Source organism: Ochotona princeps, chromosome 16 (assembly GCF_030435755.1).
Source record: "Ochotona princeps isolate mOchPri1 chromosome 16, mOchPri1.hap1, whole genome shotgun sequence".
Classification (NCBI taxonomy): Eukaryota; Metazoa; Chordata; class Mammalia; order Lagomorpha; family Ochotonidae; genus Ochotona; species Ochotona princeps.
The window spans coordinates 51,250,038-51,260,994 of NC_080847.1; positions in this window are offsets into that span (position 1 = coordinate 51,250,038).

Consider the following 10,957-nt stretch of genomic DNA (forward strand, 5'->3'; position numbering starts at 1 on the left):
ATATGTAAGCAAACTAATATTCTGTATTATATATGTAATAAAGATGTAGATATAGAATTATATGTAGAAAACGTAAGGATATCAATAATATATATACATTAAATTGACTTTTGAATTATCTTTTTTTAAGATTTATTTATTTTTACTGCGAAGTCAGATATACAGAGAGGAGGAGAGACAGAGAGGAGATCTTCCGTCTGATGATTCACTCCCCAAGTGAGCCGCAATGGCCGGTGCTGTGCCAATCCGAAGCCAGGAACCAGGAACCTCTTCTGGGTCTCCCACGCTGGTGCAGATTCCCAAGACTTTGGGCCATCCTCGACTGCTTTCCCAGGCCACAGGCAGGGAGCTGGATGGGAAGTGGAGTTGCCGGGATTAGAACCAGAGCCCATATGGGATCCTGGCGCATTCAAGGCGAGGACTTTAGCTGCAAGGCCACGCCACCGGGCCTGACATTTGAATTATCAAATGGACTCTCCCTATAGATTATATTAGGTATACTTGCATCTAATTATGTATCATATCCATATATAAAGCATATATTCATGTGGATATAAATCATGCTTATTAAACATGGAACTATAAATGGCTGTTATGCTATACATTGTATGGAAATATTATTGGCTATTAATGCACATATTAACTATATAATGTATACTACATATTAAAAAAGGAGAGTGGGTACACATAGTTGTCATATATAAACAGATATTCTCTATGAAGGGAATTATAGCACCATGACTTAGCATGAATAGATGCCACCTGCTCCGTGGGCATCGCATTAGGGTCTGGTTCAGGTCTGGCTTCTCCCCTGGAGATCATCCAGCTCCCTGCTCAGGGGCCTAGGAAAGCAGAGGAAGGGGGCCAGGTCCCTTGTCCCTCCTCACCCCCACCCATGTGGGAGACCCGGATGAAACTGAGGCTGCAGAGTTGGAGTGTCCCAGCGAGGCCATGATAGACCTTTGGGGCGTGAACCAGCAGATGCAAGATCTCTGTCGGTGTTAAGTCTTTCAAATAAATAAATAAATACAACTTGTATGGGGAAAATAAAAGATCCTAAGAGATGGTTAACAAAGCAGAAATCTGATTTGGATCTATACAATAGCGATGCTGTGGAAGCAATGTGGAGCCCTGAACCCTTTTGGGTGATGACATGAAGGAGCCTCATGAATTCTCACCAAGTTCTGGCTGCTACAAATCACCTTTGAATTCTCCAGGTCCTACAAAAAACCATTTTCAGGAAACCTGCGTGGCCAGCTGGGCTCTGGCATCCTCTGCATGGGGAGGAAGAGTTTGGGCATCTTCCACAGCTGAGCGTCCTTGTCCCTCTGGAGGCTCCACGGTCTGGGATTTCAGGTATTGCATTGGGCAGGCTTAGCTGGAGCAGTCTGAGGGAATATTCCCACCTCAGAACACCTCGGGCGCTTCCCACTGCAGCTGCCATGGCTTCTGTGCCTGTGTGTGAGCCTGTGTCATGAAATGTCTCCATGTCCACACAGCTCAGGGTGCTTGGTGGGGAAGGAACCCCTGAGGGACCTGGGAGGGCTCTGGGTGTCCCTGGGCTGACAGACTGAGAGCAGGACCTGCCCACAAGGGGAGGGCTGTCAGTCATGGCCCGGAGGCCACAGGCCAAGGCCATCCTAGACCCTGCAGGGACCTTCCGGGCACACATCTGGGTATCCCAGAGGGTGTGTTCCACCTGGCACTGTCCCTCCTGTGTCCAGTTGAGGCATTTCTGGTAAAATGAGCTGTCGGTGAGGGGAACCTCTTGGAGGACCATTGAGGGGTGTGACAGGGTCCCCAGGGTTTACCTCAGGGTTTCACTGGAGCCCTGGACAGGAGCGCTCCCCTGCCTGGAGAGCCAAGGACAGAACCTTCTCCCAACAGCCTGCGCCCTTCCATGTGCTGGCCTTCCTGAGGCCTCTTCCTCTCAGGCGACCCCAGCTCAGGAGCAGAAGGAGCCACTGAGTTCCTAGCCCATAGGTCAAGCACTGGGGATGTTCTGGTTTAATACAAATTGTGGACAAGAGTTGTCGTGTAGTAGATGCAAGGCCCCTGAGCAGGGAGCTGGATGATCTCCAGTGGAGAAGCCAGACCTGAACCAGACCCCAATGCGATGCCCACGGAGCAGGTGGCATCTATTCATGCAGAGCCACAGTGCCATGGTGATTCCCTTCGTAGAGAATATCTGTCTATATATGATATCCATGTGTGTATAATATCTATTTTAGTGCAGATTATATACATTTATTTACTTAATATGTGTAGAACTATATATATCTATGACATACTATAATATCCATGTATGTAGTATATAAATATTGTCTATACAAAAAGCACATATTTATCTACTATAATACATATTACTACTCATCTCAATCTATAATTATATCATATGTAGTTACAGCTATAAAATATTATAATCCATAATATGGAATCCATTTTATAATATACAAATGTCAATATGTTTGTGTAATAATACATGACTAGGGCTTGGTACGGAAGCCTAGTGGTTGAGGTTTTGCCTTCCATGCACTGGGACCCCATATGGGTGCTTTTTCTATTCCTGGAGGCCCTGCTTCCCATCCAGATCCCTTCCTGTGGCCTGGGAAGGCAGTCGGGGATGGCCCAGAACCTCAAAACCCTGCACCCACTTGGCAGACCTGGAGGGGGTTCCTGGCTCCTGGCTTCAGATCGGAGCAGCTCTGTCCATTGCGGCCACATGCGTGGTGGGTCGGCGAATAGCTGATCTTCTTCTCTGTCTTTTCTCTCTGTATATCTGATTTCCAATGGAAATAAATAAATCTTTTTTTTAAAGAATGCATGGTTAATATGCTTACATAAATTCTATATATATTTCTGTATATGTATCAGTGTAACTATTATATTGTTAGATCTGCCGACCACCAGAGGAAGAAAATACCAACCAACTGCAAATAGACCTTCATTATGCAAGAGAAGTCCGTTCCTGGGCCTTTCTCATGCAGTGGAGGAGTGAACAGGAGAGAAGAGAATCGCAAGTGGGAAAGACAAGCTGAGTAGCCAAGACAAAGGTTTTATACCCCCTCTGCCATGGGTGCTGGCATCGCCCTGCTTGGGTCCTGACAGGACACGGAACGTTGGCCTGCGTCCGTCATTGACCTTTACGTGGCCTTGGCTGCCTTGGGGGAGTGCCAGATCTCTGACTGAGGTCACTGTGGTGTCCATTAACTTTCTGTAACCGCGGTAACCATCATATATAACAGAATATTTCCGTATTGACTAATTTATTTGCATTAAACATTTATTTCGTTTTATTTGAAAGTCAGAGTTACAAGGAGAGAGAGACACAGAGCTTCCCTCCATTGATTCACTCCACAAATGGAGACAAGGGCCAGAGCTGGGCCAGGCCTGAGCCAGAAGTTCATGCTGCTCTCCCACGTGGGTGCTCAGGCACAAGCCCTGGGCCATCTTCTGCTGCTTTGCAGGCCTGGTGGCAGGGAGAAGGATGAGAAGGGGAAGAGTCAGGACTCAAGCAGGTGCCCATATGGGGTGCAGGTGCTCCCTGCAGGAGGGAAGGCTTTACCTGTGACAACACACAGCTGGACCCTAGAGTATCTACACATAGATCACTATTTAGGACAAAGTAATTATTTGATGCAAACTTGTTTTCATAATACCCAGAAAATGCATATTATGAAAAACTATACATTGAATTCAGGAAACTTCTTGCACATGAAAAACCGGGGCCTTTCATTTTAATGTTTGTTATGTTTCTGTATCTCTGGTACCTGTGTGAGGGGTGTTCTAGCTCCAGTCTCCCAGGGTCTGGAGTTTGCAGGCTTCCTCCCTGTGGTCTTGCTGCATAATATTGAAAAGAACAAAGTACATCCTTCGCCAGGATGGCCTCGGTGCTGATCCCCTGGTCTGTCTCGGGCCCTGAGCCCCTCAGCCAATCTTTCACTGTTGGTGCAGGCACGGGGAGTAAGATGTAGTGGTGAGAGAGCCATGGAGAAGGGGCCAACTCCCAGCCCACGAACATCCAGAAATAAAGGCAAGGGCACCACTGCAGGGCTCTCAGCATGGAATAGTTAGGACCCCAGTGCCCTGCTAGGCCCCACATTCTCCCTTAATTCAAGTGCTTAGGACCAGCCAACTTCTAGCTCTTAGAGTCAAAGTGCTCCAGAGTTCTGGGACACTGCTGTTCTGGCTCTTCTTCCCAAATACCAGCCATCAAGGCACCTGGCTGTCAAGAACTACCATGGTCCACACTCCATCCCACAATGGGCACAGGCGGCACCACAAGCAGGGCCCCACCTGTTCCTAACATGACAGCCACACCCCATAATGAAACCCCACAGGCTCAGGGTCAGGATTTTCAAGTTCTCCGCCCACAGGTTGTGTGAGAGAGGGGCACAGGGTGCTACAATTTGAGCCCAGGGTCTCACCACTCAGAGCCTAGTGTCCCAGGAGGCCAGGGGCCAGCCTTGGGTTCTCTGATCTGCCAGTGCAGTAGGAACCTGAAACGCACCACCTTCTACTTCTAGGATCCCCACACTGCAGCTTCCTCCTCCCCAATGGCCTCGCTGCCAGTCACAGACTCCAGAGGTCTGGAACTCCAGCATTCAGAACACCTTGCTGTGGACAAAGGTGGACCCCAACAAGGCCACCTTGCCACATGGAATTCCAGCTGCTGCTTCATTCCAACCCTGCAGCAGGCAAGCCCGTTAGGACTTGCATCGTAAGCCTCCTACTTCCCACACTCCAGCATCCAGGGCCGACTCTCAGCATAAACAGAGGCACAGTCCAGGGATCTCTTCCCAGGGATGTAAGCAGAAGGCCACAGTGAAGGACCTTGTGTTTACCTGGATTTCAAGGCTGTTGGGAGCTGCTCACTGGTTGGTCTTGCTTCAGCCGGGTGTTCAGGAAGAGCAGAAAGGGTCGATTCCTGATGTCATTGTCAGGATGGTCACTAAGGCCATCAGGTGTGAGCCCTGCATGGGGTGGATAGAGCAGTGGATGGAGCAGTGACACCAGACAGGTTTAAGGTGACAGGGTCACACAAGTACACACGCAAGCTCACACCCAGATCACTGAAACCATGGGCTGGGTCAGCATCATGTACTCACCGCTGATGTCCATGTGGAGATCAACTTCTTCCTCCTCACCCAACAATATGGTCCTTAGGCGGAAGACTTCAATCGGCCCTATGGGAGTGAGGAGATGGATGCCTTGATGCTGGCATCTCATTGGAGCAAAGTTCAAGTACCTTCTCCAGTTTTTTTGTGGTTGTTGTTGTTACAATTTTGTAAAGATATTTGATTATTTATTTATTTACTTAGTTATTGTTTATTTCAATGCAGACACACAAAAAAAGGAGAGAGAGAGAGAGAGAGCTGGTGGTTTACTCTCCCACATGCTCATTCTGCCTGGAGCTGAGCCAATTTGAAACCATGAGACAGGGTCTGGCTAAACAGCACTATAAATCCCAGACATCTTTTTCCTTCAGGCAATGTGGGAGGGTGGAGCTGTGGACTGCGTTGTGGGTGTGTGGTGTCCATGGCTGCAGCCTGGCCTGGGAGCAGGTAGAGGAGATGGCATGGGTCTCCCACGTGCAAGGACCCAAGGACTTGAGCAATCCTCTGCTGCTTTCCCAGGCCATGAGGACTGAGTTGGAGTCAATGTAGAGTAGCCAGGACCAGAACCAGCATCCATCTGGAAAAAAAAATAGCCCTAGGTACTACTGTGCCGTCACCTAACCATTGCTTTATTTGAATGGCAGAGTTCTAGGCAAGCAAGGGAGACACAACTTCCAGCTGCTGGTTCACTCTCCAAATGACCTCCAAGGCCATGGCTGGCCCAGGGAAGGCCAGGAGCAGCATCAGGATTTGCCAGCTGAATGCAGTTCCACTGTTCTCACACAGAAGGCGGCAGGGAGCTGGAGTAGAAGCAGAGCAGCTGAGCATTGGCCAGGAGTCCTTGTGGGATTCAGGCAGAGGCACCCTCCTGGGCCAGACCTTAATGCTGAGCCACTGGCTGCTCCCCTTCTGATCCATCTCCCTCTGAATGTGCCTGGAAGAGCAGCACAGGATGGCCACGTGCAGGAGCATTGATGGGATTCCTGGCTCTGGGCTTGCTTAGACGTAGGCATAGCCATTATGGGAGAGAACAAGCAGATGGAAGCTTTATCTCTGTGTCTGCCTACATCGTTCCAACCACAAATGCTTCTCAAACCAAGCTTGATTTTACCTATACAGTTAAGGGGTGGAATGAAGACAGGGAGAGCCTAAATCAACCCATTCATCCCAGAGATATCCACAATGGCCAGAAAATGTGAACTGCTGGGCAGGTCTCAAGAGAGAGACAAGTTACATCTTAAGGGTATAGGGGCCCAAAAACCTGGCCATCCTCCACTGCTTTCCCAGCATATCAGCAGGGATCTGGGTTGGAAGTGGAGCAGCAGGGACTCAATCTGATATTCTTGTGGAATATTTGCATGACAGGCAGAGGATTAGCTCCACTAAGTGACAGTGCTGCTCTCAGTAAATAAATTTTGAAATAAGGAACAAACATCTTAGGAGGCAACTGGGGGAGACCCAGCAGATGGACCACCTCCTAACCCCAACATCTGCCTCTTAACTACAAAATCCACAGTAGCAGATGCTGTGTCCTAGCCCCTTCATGTGTGCTGTCACCACCTTGAACCCTCAGCCACCCTGACCCTCCTACAGAGCTGGTACCTGAAACACATGGAAAGGAAGTGACCTGCCTGTGTTCCAACAAGGGTCAAGGGTAGAAGACAAAGCTCCACCAGGACAGTCCATGCTGCACGTGTGGGACAAAAGCAAGGACTGGGCTGTGGTTGTCATGCTGTGTCTGTTCCTCATCTCCCATCCCAGGGCAGGGCACACTAACAGATCCATTAGTGTCACCAGCATTGAAGGTCTGATAGCAACATGGGTGGAAGTGTGAGCAGGGGAGAGGTCATGGTGCTTGGCAGGGGTTCCAGGAGAAGCAAGGGTAGGACAGACCACGATCTTCATCTCGTTGGTTCAGCCAGTGCTGCACAGCCTCAGAGACATCAAACCACACCCAATTCGATGTGCTGTTTTGGGCCAGGATGCGATAGCTGAGGTAGTGCCAGGATTTGACTCTGTATCTCTAGAGCAAAAGAACAAGAGAGGAAATGTAGAGTCTTGACTTGCCTCCTATACCAAGACCATGCCATCACTCTCCCTGCTCCCAGGCCAGCCTCCAGCCATGGACACCACACACCCACCATGCAGTCCACAGCTCCACCTTCTCACAGTGCCCCAGAGAGCAGAGATCTGGGATTTATGGTGCTGTTTAGCCAGTCCTGATTCGCTGAGTTGCACAGTGATCAAATTCCCCTGAAGGCACAGGCCCCACTGCCAGGCTAAGCCCCTCCCACTAGCACAGACCCCTAGGCCAGGCACCTAGTCCAGCATTCTGGGTCTGCAGGGACACAGTAGGCAGATCTGACAGCCTGCACCTGAGAGCTCACTGCTATGTTATTCCTTATTCTATGACCCCAGTGCTTGATAAGGACCAAGAAGGACACACTTAGCAGCCTGAGGAATTCTAGAATAATCTTGTACAACTCCAGGAACATGGAGACAATGTGGTGCTACAGAGAGCTAAGCCACAGCCTGTGATGCCAGAATCCCTGACTAGGACCAGTGTGAGTCCAGCTGTTGTACTTCTGATCCAGCTCTCTGCTCATGCGCCTGGGCATGCAATGGAATATGTGCAACTTGTTCTGAAACACACACATTGGAGACCAGGATGGAGGCCCAAGCTCCTGGATTGTGCCTGGCCCCACCCTGCACATTGTAGGATTTTGTGCAGTGAACCAGCATAGGCACACTCTCCATCTATACCTTCCTGTTTCCCAAATACATAATCAGACAAGAGAAGTCAGGGGCTGGAGTTGTGGTGCAGAGGGTAGAGCTGTGGCCTGTGACTCAGGCATCCCCCTGGACACAGCTGAAAGCCCCAGCTACTTACCTGTGCTCCAGCTCCCTGACAATGCCCCTGGGAAATCAGCACTAGATGGCCCAAGTACCTGGACTCCTGGCACCCATGTGGGACACCCAGGGGGCATTCCAGGTTCCTGGCTCTGGCCTGGCCCAGTCCTAGTCAGTGTGGCCATTTGGAGAGAGAAGCAACAGGTGCAAGATCTCTCTGTCTATATTGTTACCTCCAGCTCTGCCCCTACCTCTGTCTCTGTCTCTATTTCTGTCACTCAGAAATACTTGACTTACTCAAAGAAGTAAGTACAGCTTTAAAAGACACCTCAAAAAGAGTGATTTTGGGTCCAGGGCGATAGCATAATGGTTAAAGTTCTCGCCTTGAACACACTCGGATCCCATATGGGTGCCAGTTCTAATCCCGGCAGCTCCACTTCCCACTCAGCTCCCTGGTTGTGGCCTGGGAAAGCAGTCGAGGACAGCTCAAAGCCTTGAAACCCTGCACCCGCGTGGGAGACCCGGAAAGAAGTTCCTGGCTCCTGGCTTAGGATCGGCGCAGCACCGGCCGTTGCAGCCACTTGGGGAGTGAATCATCGGACGGAAGATCTTCCTCTGTCTCCTCCTGTTTGTACATCTGCCTTTCCAATAAAATAAATAAACCTTTTTTTAAGTGTGATTTTTACAAAATAGCTGCCTTATCTCTGTGATTTGAAACATCCTGAAAACATTTCCTGCTCATCCATTTACATGTGAAGCAAGGTGCGTGTGGCCAGTGGGTCCCCTAGTGGGCAGATGGGTTCTGGAGCCTCCACCCTTCCCAGAGATTTCATGTTTGAGACGCCTGTCTTCTTCAAGGGTCCAACTCCTCCGCCCCCAACCTTGTGAACACTGAACCGTCCTATTGAGAGTCTGAGAGTTCTGAAGTCCCCAGGAGCCCCTGGTCTGAGCTCCTGCACCCTCTGCAGGGCAGCACCTTCCTCCCACCCTGGCCTCAGCTCAGGCTCTGTCTCACCTCAAACAGCAGTAGTATTTGGCCCTGATGCTCGTTGCGTCTGCGCAGGTGTAGCTCTGCCCTGGACAGCAATGATGGTTCAGGCACGGCCTCCCTGAGCTCTGTTTTCTTGAAGACCATGTACACACTTGACCAGCTCTTTTTGAATTGTTCATAAATTTCTAGAAGAGAGAGCAGAGAGAGGCATCAGGGGACTGTCAGGGATGGAAGCAACAATCCCTCCTGGTCAAGATTCAGCCCTTTGGGTTGGAGTTGGATCCTCAGACTTAGCTGAGGTGCCTTGGAGACAACAGTGGCTCCTTTGGGATGGCTCCTGTCCTGAGAATGGGTCATAACACCCTGTCTGCCTGAGGCCCCTCTCCACCTTCCCAGAGGGGTACTGGGAAGCATGCCCAAACTTACTCCAACTGCTCTACCTTGGACCCATTCAGTCCCAAGGGCTCCACCACCTCCCTCTGCCCCATAGACTTCACTTTTCCCATTCAGGTTCCTTCCCTGGATGCCCTTTCCTATCCCAGGATTCTCAGTTTCCTGGGATTCCCTACTCCGTACCCTCGGGTCCAAGTGTGAAACACCATGACCCTCATCGTACATCCCGTTCACCCCTTCCATGTCTCTGATTCCTTACACCAGCCCCCTCCTTCACACCGGCCCTTGTCTTGCAGTCATCACGAAGCCCAACACCTCCTCTCCACAGAACCTGCAGCTCATCATGTTCCTTGCTCCCTGGAGTGGATCCTTCGCTCCTGGTTCTGTGCTGGAACCCTCACCCAGCTCTGCTCCTTCAATCTACCCATTTTTCATTCCCCAAACTCCAGGTCTGCATTCCCCCACTGGCTCGCTTTCCCAAAGTGTAGCATCTCTGCCTGTGTCAACAATATGTCCCTTTCTGCAGCTCCCTGCAAGTGACCTTGGAATTTAAGTGCCGTAAGACAGGCCACTGACTTCCACCCATGGCTTCTCCCCTGGAAAATTCACCCAGCACCTGTTGGATCTTGTCCACTTGCCTCTCTGTCCCAGACCACATTGCTAAGGGATAGAGAGATCAGAATCCTCACTAAAGGATGCCCATGCCCCCATGTTCCCTGTTCCTGAGAAATGCCCTTCCTCCTGCCAGTTTCTTCTGCCTTGCACTGTGGTGCTCCCAGATTACCCAGCTCACCATTGTTGATGTCTACCATTCGCACAAGAGTGACCACCTCTTCATAGATGTCACCATTGGTCTGTATAATCCTCTCGGTGGTTTCCCCGGTCAACTTGTCAAGGGCTGTGTTGGGCAGGGAGGGTCTATCCTCTTGGGGAGGGCTGGTCTTTATATTCCCCACGTTTAGGGGACTGGGAAGACCCAGTTTGGGTGTGCATAGTAGAAACCCCAGTAGCAGCAGCATCTGCAGCCCAGAGAGCAGCATGGGGAAGCTCTGATGGAGAGATCTCAGGAACCCACGAGAAAACCAAGATTACGATGGGCAAGCTGTGGTATAAGCAGATAGATATTCTTTGCCTCCAGCAGAGGGGCCTGTGAGGTCTGAGAGAGGCGAGGCAAACCCTTCCCCACAGGAGAGCTGGGGTGGCAGTGCAGGAGGAGGGTGGGCTGGCGTCCCTAAACCCTGCCCTTCCACTGCCCAATGCAGTGAGACTCCCAGGTACAATAGAAAAGTTTCAGAACTTTATGGCTTTTATCTCAATCCAATTGGCCCTCCTCCAACCCCTCCTCCTGCTCCTCCCCACAGTGAAAACTGCCACTCACTTCACACTCTGGCCTCAGGCAGTTGTTTGGTGGCTCCTTTCTCTGCTCTGACTCTGCCCGTGACCCAGGTGGCCCTGAGCCAGGAATACCCCAGAGGGACAGCCCAGTTTCCCCACATGAGGCACTGAGGAACAGCTGTCTGTCAGTCACCCTGGGGACTACTGCAACCCCGATGAGATCCCAATGGGAACCCTGCTACAGCTGCCTTAGGGGAATAAACTAGTGGAT